This window comes from Camelus ferus, chromosome 2 (assembly GCF_009834535.1).
Source record: "Camelus ferus isolate YT-003-E chromosome 2, BCGSAC_Cfer_1.0, whole genome shotgun sequence".
In the NCBI taxonomy this organism is placed as follows: domain Eukaryota; kingdom Metazoa; phylum Chordata; class Mammalia; order Artiodactyla; family Camelidae; genus Camelus; species Camelus ferus.
Genome location: NC_045697.1, coordinates 4030947 through 4043519, shown reverse-complemented (window position 1 = coordinate 4043519; position 12573 = coordinate 4030947). Strand labels below are relative to the sequence as shown.

At 47.5% G+C, this 12573-nt stretch overlaps 1 long non-coding RNA gene across 1 annotated transcript; it reads right to left on the bottom strand.

Annotated features, from left to right (window-relative positions):
- Positions 1–7301: 7301 nt before the first annotated feature.
- Positions 7302–11125, bottom strand: LOC116667099. The gene is made up of 3 exons (XR_004323861.1): positions 11000–11125; positions 8589–8751; positions 7302–7929 (listed from the first exon to the last, which is right to left on the bottom strand). It is a non-coding gene; the product is annotated as an uncharacterized LOC116667099 (long non-coding RNA).
- Between the last annotated feature and the right edge of the window lie 1448 nt (positions 11126–12573).

Sequence of the window (12573 nt, the reverse complement as noted above, 5' to 3'; positions counted from 1 at the left end):
CCATGCAAAAGCCAACCCTCTGCAAGGGGTGTTGGGAAAGCTGGACAGCCGCGTGCAAACTAGTAAGGTTAGAACATTCACTCACACCATACACAAAAATAAACTCAAAAGGGCTTAAAGACTTAAACATAAGACAAGACACCATCAATCTCCTAGATGAAAACATAGGCAAAACATTCTGTGACATAAATCATAGAAATGTCTTCCTAGGTCAGTCTACCAAGGCAAAAGAAATTAAAGCAAAAATAAACAAATGGGACCGAATCAAACTTCTAAACTTTTGCACAGCAAAAGAAACTATAAACAAGACGAAAAGACAACCTATAGACTGGGAGAAAATGTTTGGAAATGATGTGACCGACAAGGGTTTGATTTCCATAATACACAGATATCTCGCTCCCTCCTCTTCAGAGACGGCCCACACACTGCCTATGGAGTGTATACCTACTTTTACTTTAACCTGAGCACCCAACCCCCACATCTTGTGGCTTTTCTCTTGCCTTCTGAAACAGCCTTCACTCTATACAGTATGTATCTCTCTAAATAAATCTACAAAGAAAAAAAAAGCATGATTGAATAAAGAAGATGTGGTGTCTATGTACACAACGGAATACTACTTAGTTATAAAAAAAGAACGAAATAATGCCATTTGCAGCAATATAGATGGACCTAGAGATGATTATATTAAGTAAATCAGACAAAGATAAATATCATATGAATCACTTTTATGTGGATTCTAAAAAAATGATACAAATGAGCTTATTTACAAAACAGAAATAGACTCACACATAGAAAGCAAATTTATGGTTACTAAAGGGGAAAGGGTGGAGAGGGATAAATTAGGAGTTTGGGATTAACAGACACACATTACTATGTATAAAATAGATAAACAACAAGGACCTATTGTAGAGCACAGAGGACTGCTATCAATATTTTGTAATAACCTATAATGGAAAAGAATCTGAAAAAGCATATATATACATATATATAAAACTGAATCACTTTGCTGTACACTTGAAACTAACACAACGTTGTAAATTAACTATACTTCAACTAAACATAAATAAAAATAAATGAATTAATTTGTGAGGTAGGTAACTATGTTTATTTTTATTTATTTGTTAATGTACTGGGGATGGAACCCAGGACCTCATGCATGCTAACTAGCAGCTCTACCACTGAGCTATACCCTCCCCCAAATAAATTAATTTTTTTAAAACCCAAAGACCATCCCTCTGAGGGGACAGGGAGCTAGCCTTGGGCTCAGCAGAGCTGGTACAAAGATGAGGCCTGGATTTGCTCTGCAAGGTCTCAAAGACCAGGGTCAGTGGAAGCCCAGGAGGACCAATTTCATTTCAGTATAGGGGGACATGTCCCAGGGCAGAACCATGCAGAGACGGGATGAATTGCCTGAGGAAGGAATGAGCTCTCTGTCCCTGGGGGTATGTTAGCTACATCGGGAGAGGAATAGGGGGCTAACCTAGACAGAATAGTTGCAAAATCTCTTCTAATCCAGAGAACCTCTGGGTCTATAATTGAAAATTGTCTAATGCAGACAGAGGAAGTATTAATCAGATAACACCAATATACTACTAACATAAATGTGCATCCAGATGATCATTACTGTTTTTAAATAATGGACCATGTCTCATAAATTCCACTTTTTGAAAGCTACCCTAATGCAATCAGCATGTGTGTGTTCAGACACTTGGCTGTAAGAAAGCTCAATGCAGTATTGTTTGTAACAGAAGAAAATTGGAAACAGCCTGCAAGTTCATTTATATATTCATTTTCTGTCTCCCTCTCTAGACTGAGCTCCAGGAGGGTGGGCGCTTGTCTGTCTCATTCACTGCTCTATAGGTCAGATCTAGTGGGTACAAAAGATACAATGCAATCTTTTTTTTTTTTAAGAAATTTTTGTATTCTTTAGTGAGGGGTGGGGCAGAGTGAGAGAGACAGAGAAATACAAGAAATGCTTCAAAATATTAACAGTGATTGTTTCTGGGAAATGGAATTAAAGGTAATTTTTGTTTTCTTCTTTATGCCGTATGATATAAAAAATGTTTGTAATGTGTACAATCTCAGATAAACAATCTAACCCACCAGCTAAAAGAACTAGAAAAAGAAGAGCAAAAAAACCCAAAAGTCAGCAGAAGGAAGGAAATAATAAAGATCAGGGAGGAAATAAATAAAATAGAGATTAAAAAAAAATAGAAAAAAAATCAATCAAACCAAAAGCTGGTTTTTTGAAAGATAAATAAAAGTAACAAACCTCTGGCCAAACTCACAAAGAAGAAAAAAGAGAGAGCACAAATAAGCAAAATAAGAAAGGAAAATGGAGAAATTACAAAAAATAAAATAGAAATGTGAAAAAATTTTTACGAAAAAATAGAATGACATCAGTGTGAAATAATAATAATAATTGCTTTATTTGCTGAGCTCTGAGGATGGATTTTTAAAGCCAAACTGAATGACGTAAGACTTTATTCAAATGTCCCTAGTGGCATCCTTTTGCCATCTGGCTAGGATGTCACAAGAACAATCTAACTCATCTGGGTGGGGAAGAAAATAATTTTCAGTTTTGCAGTGGCCACTCCCAAAACCATCCCCCCTCCAAAGACAGCTTTTTAATAACCTCCTCTGGGTGCAGACTTGACCTCTATCAGCGCAAACAAGGCATCCAGCTGTTTGGGTGTTCCCAAAGCACTTCTGCGCAAGGCAGATAACAAACCACAGAGCACTCTACTGACAGGAAACTGCCTTTGAATTTGTCTTCCAAAACAAGCAAGCTCTCTCACTGCTCAGGGAGCAACCGACCTGCCTGGAATTGTCCAAGACTGTGAATGACCCTCTCCATTTCTCCATGGCCAAAGGGAGCAACCTCCACGTGGGGCTGCTCAGAAAGATCGCAGCCACTTGCTAGATGTCACCATTCACCATTTATTACCCTGGGAGGCACAGAGCTCCCTGTCCTTGGAAGTGTGCAAGCTGAGGCTGGGAAACCCCTAGTCAGAGGCATTGAATTCAAGAGTCTGGTTAGGAGCAGTGCCAAGGGCTGAACTGTCTTCCCCTCAAATGCATATGGTGAAGTCCTAACCCGCTGTGCGTCAGAGTGTGACTGTATTTGGAAAGAGGGTCTTTAAAGAGGTGATCAAGTTAGAATGAGGTCACTAGGGTGGGCCTGTATCCAGTAGGACTGGTGTCCTCATAAGCAGAGGAGACTAGCAGCCAAACACACACAAAGAGAAGATGATACAGAGACACAGGGAGAAGAGGGCCGCCTGCAAGCCAAGGAGAGAGGCTGTAGAACAGCCCTGCCCTTACCTTGATCTTGGACTCCCACCCTCCAAAATCATAAGAAAGTAAGTTTCTGTTAAGCCCCCGTCTGTGGTCCTTTGCTATGGTGGCCTTGGCAGGGCAGTGTTAGTGTCTCCACTGTCCGAGTGAGAGAGCCATGCTCAGAGGGGTGAAGTCATAAGCCCAGAGTCCCACAGCTACCAGCAGATTCAGATTCAAGTCCAGGCGCACCTGCCCCGAGTGTTTCCGGGGACCTGTGATTGGCCGTGACAGGTGAATCAGTAGGAGCTTGTACAAGAATTGTCTAGAGGCGGAAGGAGAATTGGGACAACCCAGGGAAGCCTTCCTAGAGGAGGTGTTGTTAAGCCAGGACTTGGAGGAGTAAACCCTCAGCAGGAGAGAGGAGGGGACGGTCATCCTCTAGGACAAGGACAAGGACAGCACAGAATCTGCCAGTCGCAGGCTCTGCTCCTGGGAGCCCATGCGTGTGCCTGTCCTGTCAGGCCACACAGAGAAGCACCTGCAAACACCACCTCCCCCAGCAGCGGGCTCTGAGGTTCTGACGCCCAAATCACAGCCCTGCCTCTTTCTGGCTGTGTGGTCTTGGAAAAGTTCCACAACCTCTCTGAAACATTGTCAAAAGTAAACTTTCTTTACAGGACGCATTCATTCCTCAGGTATATATTCCTTAAGCACCTACTGTGCTCCGGGCACTGCTGTAGGCACTGAAGAAAGAACAGGGACAGAGCACTGCTCGTGTGGACCCCTCATTCTAGCCGAGGACCCACGAGGAGGAGGTGGATGTGGCCACACGGTCGGGGAGGCCTCTCTGCAGAGGGGGATCCTGCGGAAGGCTGGGGGCGGGGACTCAAGAGACAGTGATGAGAATTGGGGCCTTCGCCAGTCGGTCAGGGTCAGTGCTGTTACTCTTAGTCTCATCACACCTCTTCCTCCTCCTGCTGCTGCTGCTGTAGCTTCCACCCTGCCCCTCCTCAGACCAACCATTCCAAGCCACGTCTCCAAAACCACCTGCTACTTTCTGGGTTTTTTTAATTGAAGCTTAGTCGGTTTATAACGTGTTAATTTCTAGTTTGCAGCACAGTGATTCAGTTGTACAGATATATGTTCCTTTTCTTATCCTTTTTCATTACAGGTTATTACAAGTTATTGAATACAGTTCCCTGTGCTGCGCAGTAGGATCTTGTTGTTTATCTATTTTATGTATAGTAGTGTGTATCTGCAAATCCCAAGCTCCCAATTTATCCCTCCCCATCCCCTTCCCCACTTGCAACCCTAAGTTTGTTTTCTATGACTGTGAGTCTGTTTCTGTTTTGTAAATAAGTTGATTTGTGTCTTTTTTATTAGGTCATTTTTCTTCTATTTTTTAAAATTATTTTTGTTTCTTTTTGAGGGGGGTAATTAGGTATATTTATTTTAATGTAGATACTGGGGATTGAACTCAGGACCTTGTGAATGCTAAGTGGGCACTCTACCCCTGAGCTATACCCTCCTGCCTTGTGTCCTTTTTTAATATTCCACATATAAGTGATATTATGTGATATTTGTCTTTCTCTATCTGACTTACTTCACTTATTATGACAATCTCAGATCCATCCATGTTGCTGCAAATGGCATTATTTCGTTCTTTTTTATGGCTGAGTAGTATTCCATTGTATATATACACCTCATCTTCTTTATCCAATCATCTGTTGATGGACATTTAGGTGCTTCCATGTCCTGGATATTGTGAACAGTGCTGCTATGAACACTGGGGTGCAGGTGTCTTTTTGAATTAGAGTTTCCTCCAGATATATTTCCAGGAAGTGGGACTTTTGGATCTTATGATAGTAAGTCTATTTTTAGTTTTTTAAGGAATCTCCATACTGTTTTCCATAACAGCTGCACCAAACTAACCTGTTACTTTCTTGACATCAAACACAAGAAACCAGCCTTCCTCTCGGCTTAAACCTGAAGTGTGAGTGACCGGAAGGGACTTCAGAAAGGACTCCTTGTCTCTCTCACCTTCAGTGCCTGGACTTTGGGGACTGAGGGCCCTTCTGGTCTCCCTGCTCTCCAGGTAGTGACTTCCCAGGAAGCCGGGGCCCTGCCAAATAAAGGGTCTATTACTGGGCTCTCGATTCTGTTCCATCGGTCTACATATCTGTCTTTAAGCCATTACCACACTGCTTTGATAACTGTAGCTTTCTAGCAAGTTTTTAAATCAGGAGGTGTTAGAACAAAAGAACTTTGTTCTTTTTCAAGATTGTTTTCACTCTTTGAGGTCCCTTGAGATTCCATATCAATTTTAGGATGGATTTTTCTATTTCTACAATAAATGTTGTTTGGCATTTAGGTTGCTTCCATGTCTTGGCTGCTGTAAATGGCTTGGCTTTTATGTGAATTGCACTGAAACTGTAGATCACTTTGGGTAGTATGATATCTTAACAGTATTAAAGATAAATGTGTTTTTTTTTTTATGGTATTTAGTTCTGCAGCTGCTGTGAAAAACAGCTTGGCAGTTCCTCAGAAAGGGAAACAGAATTGCAAGATGACTCAGCAATTCTACTCCTAGGTATGTATCCAAAAGAGCTGAAAGCAAGACCCAAACAAATAACTTGTACACCCATGTTCAGCATTTTTCACAACAGCCAAAAAATGGAAGCAGCCCAGCTATCCATCATTAAATGAATAGGTAAACAAAACGTGGTCTGTCCATATGATGGAGTATTATTCAGCCGTAAAAAGGAATGGACTTCTGACGCATGCTACAACATGGATCTACCTTGAAAACGTCATGCTAAGTGAAATAAGCCAGACACAAAAGAACAAATATGATTCTACTTACATGAGGTTCCTAGAATAGACAAATTCATGGAGGTAGAAAGTAGAATAAAGGCTACATGGAGTGAGGGGCAGGGAGGAATGGGAAACTCTCAGCAGATCAGAGTTTTTGTTTGGGATGATGAAAAAAAGTTCTGGAACTAGATAATGGTGATGGTACACAACTTAATGCCCCTGAATCGTACACTTAAAATGGTTAAAATGATCAACTTTATGTTACATAACACAAACATGTTTTACTACTATAAAAAAAAGTTTTAAAAGATGACATTTTGTCCCTGATTACCAAAGTAATACAGCATTATAAAAGACTACTTGAAAATACAGAAAAACACACAGAATAAAATGTTTTAAAATCACCCTTTGAGAAATATTTTTGAAATGCAGGGAAAGGATGCAAAATGAAAATAGACACCATCTGTGGTAGCAAAGACCCGCCCATCAGGAGGAGAGCAGCTCAGTGAATTATGATTATGCACTCGGTAGATGCGCTTCCACACAGCAGTGAGCCATGAGGGCTGTATCCACGCTATGCGTGAAGTATGGAAAGGATACAAAAGTACTCACACAGTGTGTTTAAACTCTATCAAGATGCACAGGTGGGGGAGTGTACAGCTCAAGTGGCAGAGCGCATGCTTAGCATCACAAGGTCCTGGGTTCAATCCTCTAAAAATAAATAAATAAATAAACCTAATTACCCCCTCCATCAAAATAAATAAATAAGTAAATAAACAAATAAAATGTTTAAAATGTGCATGGCATTGAAATGTTTTCAAAGTTTTTAATAGCTTGAAAAAAATTCAATCCATGATTGTAGGTGGAAAAGACTATGGAATTGTGTAAGAAAATGGTTACAATATTATGTATGATATAGTTATGAAAAATATAATGGCTTTTTTAAAAGACTGGAAGGAAATACACCAACATGTTTGGTGTGTTGTCTTTAAATTCCGGTACAAGGAGCCATTTTCCTTTCCTTTTTCATCCCCGCCTTTTTCTTTCTTTCTCTTTTAACATCTTTATCACAAGGAGGCTGTGTAGCTGTTATAATTTTTTAAAGTTTTTCTTAATCTTTTTTTTCTCCCATGAAAATCGAAAGCTCATCAAAATGCAAAATTGTGCTCCTGTTGGGTGAGATTAGAGGTGAATTTTTTCTCTTTTCCTTTTTCAAAATTTTTGATTTGCTTTATTATATCACTGTTACAGTCAACTCTCTGTGCACGTAATTGTTAATACATCCAATGGGGCCACTTTCTTATCACCTTCCCACCACCCTGCCCCAAGCCCATTTCCAGATGGCCTGAGACCTAAGCTTATCTGGGAACCACAGTGTGGCAGTTGACAACTATCCTTTCTTGTTATTCTGAGTCAGCAAATCCCGGGCAGGGAACAAGGTGCACAGGTGAACCCAGCAGGCCTGACCTCCCCCCATCTCCATGACTCAGTGGCTATAATCACCCATCTCCTTCCCAGCCTGGCCCTGCACAGAGCTGCCCCCAGGGTGGGGAGAGTGGACACAAGGAATGTCTATTTCCCCACAGGCTGGGAATCTCCTTCTCCACCCAGATGCATATTCCTGAAAACACTGTGGCCATGCAACTCTAATGAAACAGGAAGGCACCCTGCTGTCAATAATGTCACAGCTGAACAGGATCTGCCAGTTCGTCAGCCCCATGGCTTCCGGGTCAGGGGAGAAGACAAGGTTTGGGAGTCCTTTTAGGGCTGCGAACTCTGTTTCTCCCCATCAGGGACATTTCATTTAAGACTTTCATCTAGAGTCACCATCGTTTCCTAAAAGAAAAAAACATTTAAGCATAGGAAGGACTAAACGTTTAAACACAGGAAGGTCTTAATCTCAGAACAGGGACAGTAATAAGAAAGGAGAGTTTTCAACAGCACATTGATGTTTCCAGAATTGTTTTAGAACAACATATCTCAAAAGTTTGTTTGAGAGACAGAGTCACAGACATAGAAAACAAACTTATGGTTACCAGGGATGGGAGGGGGTGGGAAGGGATAAACTGGGAGTTCAGGATTTGCAGATACTGAAATATAAAATATATGTATATAAAATAGATAAACAGCAAGGTCCTACTATAGAGCACAGGGAACTATATTCAATACCTTGTAATGGCCTATAGTGAAAAAGAACATGGAAAGGAATATCTATGTGTATGACTGAATCACTGTGCTGCACACCAGAAACGAACACAAAGCTGTAAATCAACTGTACTTCAATGAAAAAAAAAGGTTTGTTTGAAACAACCCAAATAGTCATCGCCAGATGAACAGGTAAACAAAATGTGGCGTAACCACACAATGGAATGTTATCCCATCATGAAAAGGAATGAAGTCCTGACCCATACGATGAGGTGGAAGAACCTCAAAGACAGGACGCCAAGTGAAAGAAGCTGGACACAGAGGGTCACGCGGTGCATGATTCCGTTTACCTGAAGCGTCCAAAACAGGCGAATCGAGAGGAAGAGAAAGTAGACCAGTGGTTGCCAGGGGCTGGGGCAGGAGGAGTGGGGCGTGACTGCTGATGTGTACAAAGTTTCTTTTGAGGGTGATGAGAATGTTCCAGAATCAGATAGAGGTGATGGTTGCACAACACTGTGAATGTACCAAAACACACTGAATTATATGCTGTACTGTAAAATGACACATTTCACGTTCTGTGAATTCTATCTAAACAAAAAATAGTTTTAAAAAGTAAATGTAAGAAAAGACTTTGTGAATGGACTAAAATGACAAGCTTGAGTTATTTGTGACCCTCGTGGCCTGGGGTTGCCCGCCGTGGGGACCTGCTCCATGGACTGTATGCCAACCATGAGCTTGTTCTGCTCCGCTGCTCAGTGGGTTTTGTAGCTGTTGCAAATCCATTGTCTGAGCTGTCACTGGTCGAGGGCTGCTGGGCGGGGTCAGCCCAGCCCTTCAGGTCTGCCCTGGACTTGGGTGGGGCCAGAAGCACGGACCACGGCGGCTGCCCACTCAGAAGGCTGCCGTCCACATCTGGACATCTTCGGCGGGGGCAAGGGGGGTGGGTGCTGCCCCTTGGGCAATGTCTGTGCTGCTGTCCTAGGAAGCCCCTTCTGTCTGCCCCTCCCCCAGTCCCCTGCACCCTGCTCTGTCCACCATGTTGTTGGGACTGGATTTTGGTGTTCACCGTGAACCAGAAGCCGAGTGTCACACCAGGACCAATGCGGGGAGCAGCCGAATCGCCCACCACAGAGATCTTTGGTACATGATCTGTGAGGGGCGGGGCCCCAGCTGCCCTCTGAGTTGTGCAGTCAATGCGGGGCGGGCAGAATCGGCTCTGAAGCAGGGGAAAGCCCACCCTGCCGAAGTTCTAGGAGGTTCCAGGACCCCGCCAGGCGCTGCAGGGGTGTTTGTGGACCCGGGGCACCGGCAGCCTCAGCGCACAGGGTCCAGGCATGGGCCTGTGTGCCTGGTCTACTCTCACCTCCAGGGCAGACCAGGAGCCCCTGGGGAGCCAACCATGTGTGCATGTGGCTGAGCCTGAGAGTCGGTCAGTGGTGGTGAGTATGTGTGTGTGTTTGAGAGCTGCGTATGCGTGAAGGGGTGTCGGTGGGCACGTGTGTGTTTGCTGGGCAGTGAGAGAGAGTGGATGAGTTGGCCACTGCTGGGACGAGGGAGGGGACTGCTGGTGGGCGGTAGGGGACCTCCGGCCCAAGACTCTGTGTGCCCTGCAGGGCGGCCCAGCCCTGGGGGCCAGACTTGCTCTCTCCAGGCTGCCTCTCACAAGACTTCCCCTCCCTCCCTCCTCCTCTCACCGCCTCTCTCCCGCCCCATCCTGGGCACCCCTTCTCTCTTGCTCAGTCTCTGACCCTGTCTGTGGGCCTCCGTCTACCCATCTCTCCCTCTGTCTCTCTGTCTCTGTCTTTCTGACTCACCTCCCCTGTGAGGAAGGGCTGGCCCAGGCCCTGCCAGGCTTTCTGGCGGGCACCGCCCAGCTGCCCCCAGGAGCCCAGCCTTCCTTCCCGGTGCCTGCTTAGTCTGTTGAGTCCGGAGGCCTCTGTGAAGCTGTGTCTCCTCCTGTCTGACATGGCTCATTGTCACCCGTTTTATGAGGCCTGAATGAGTGCATTCAGGTGGACAGGCTGCACCAGGTGCAGACATGACAATTAAAGGGGGTGCCAGCAGCCGGCATGTCTGGCACCAGGGTGCCCAGGAGCGTGAACGAAAAGGGAGCTGCCTGGTCTGGACTCCCCCCGGGGGCCTGCCCAGCAAGCATGAGGGCTTAGAGAGCGGGGTGCCCAGACCCACACCTACCCAGGCATGGCCATGTTGTCTGCTCACCCCCCGCCCCGCGCAGCCCTGTGCATGCCCTGGGCACACTGCGGTCACCACCCCATCTCTTGGATGGGAAGACTGAGGCTCAGAGGTCAATGGACGGCCTGAGGCCACAGGGCACAGTAAAGACTCCGGCTGCCGGGCCTTCCCTGCCCTCGGGCCATCTAGACTGTGGAGAGCCCCACTCACCTCCCGAGTGAGAAGAGGGCCTGGTAGCCGGGGGCCTGTCCACCCTTCAGTCACCACAGAGTCCCTGACGCTTCCACTACCAGCCTAAGAGTTTCGACTAAGTCACTTCCCAGGGCCGCGTTTTCTCCCTGAGAAGAATTCTGAGTCTGACATGAAGACGGTCAAGCACTCTCCACCCCGTTTCACTCACTCACTCACTCACTCTGTGAACACTTGCTGGGCGCTCCCAACCCCAGGCCTGCGCTGGGCCCTGAGAACCAACAGCAAACTTGCGAAGTGGTCTGAGGGGCAGAAGCCCAGGCCGCCGGGCCCTCACGGCCCCGCCAGAGACCGCCTCCTTGTCTGGCCCCTCCCCTACCTCCAGCCCTCCTGCCTTGAGCTTCAGTGGAGGATGCTGGCTGCGGCTGTGCGTCCGTCTGTCTCTCCTGGCCTGTGGCCTGCGCGGGCCCAGCACGGGGCCTGCCCACAGCAGCGGCTGAACAGTGCTGTTTGTATAAGGGGATGACGACAGCGTCTTTTATGTGAAACGCCCTATAAACAGCGAGGGTTCATGCACGGGTGAGGGGTTATGACACTTAGCCCTTCAGGCTGGCTGGGCGCAGGGCAGGCGGAAGGAGGGCTCAGCAGGGCCAGGGATGGCGTCAGGAGGCCAGGGCAGCGACCTGGACTCGGTCCACGAGGACGCTGCTTCTGACTTTGGAGCTGCCCCGGCTGGGCCCTGCCCTCCTGGGGTGACCGTGGCCTTTCCTGGAGGCCGGCCACCCCCACTGCAGAGTTCACAGGCAGGGAAACCGGGGTTCAGAGAAGTGACTTGCCTGGACCCACAGCTGCCCAGCTGCAGAGCTGGAAATCAAATCCAGTTGGGTCTGATTTCTCCCATGGATTGCAGCAGCCTCCCGTGGGTCACGCGTACTGAAGGAGGAGCTACAGAAGCAACCACAAGGAGCTTCTGCTTTCCCGTGCACTGCCTCCAACACCGGCTCCCCGGGAGCTCACTGCAGAGCGGCGGGGAAACTGAGGCTCAGAGTAGCCACATGCCTTGGCCAGGCCCCTCCTAGTGGGAAGGGGCCGAGCCAGCCCACGCCAGGCTGGGCCCGGTTCCTGGGTGGAGCCGTGTCGGGACAGCTGGGCGGGGATGGGGCTCCCACCCACTGCGGGCCTGGAGGCAGCCATCTCGCTCCCCTCAGCCAGCTGGCCAGCCATGACTGCCTACAGACTCACTGGGTGGCCTGGACATGGGTGGGGCGGGAGCCACAGCCCCAGGGAGGCCAGGGAGGCCAGCCCAGCCACACTCGCGCTCAGCCCACCCTCCCTCTTCTGCCCCGGCTGCGTGTCCCAGCTGGGTTCGCGTGCAAGGCCGCCAGGGTCCATCCCACTCTGACCTGTTTTCCTGGCAGCTGCTGTCAGGGTTGGGTCAGGCCAGCCCTGGATGTCCTGCCAAGGTAGAGGTGGCCGTGGGGTCAGATGCAGCAGCCTCTGCCCTCCCTGCCTTTGCCCATACCACCCTTCCATGGCTGAGAAATCTTTCTCCTCTTGGCCCTTGTGTCAAACTCCCACCCAGCTGTCACAACCCGGCTGGAATAGCACCGCCTCCAGGAAGCTTCTGGGGTCCCCCTGATGGAATTTGTCTGGCTGTCCTGGCCCTTCTACATTGTCATTGTGTGTTTAACCGTCTCTCTGGCCACCCTGGCTACAGCAGAGGTCCCCGGCCCTGTCCAGGGGGGCTCGACTTCCTCTTTTTCCTAGGTGAGGGGGTCACTTTAAATCAGGGCACATGGGGGTATTGGGGCTCCAGACTGAAGGGTGTGTCAAGCAAAGACAGGGAGCTATGGAGATGTCCAGTCAGATCCAGGGATTCAATGGCCACTTCAAGGTGGGGAGGAAGCCTGGCGGCAATCACATAGCCCAAAATCCAAGAGCCTCTGCCCTGAT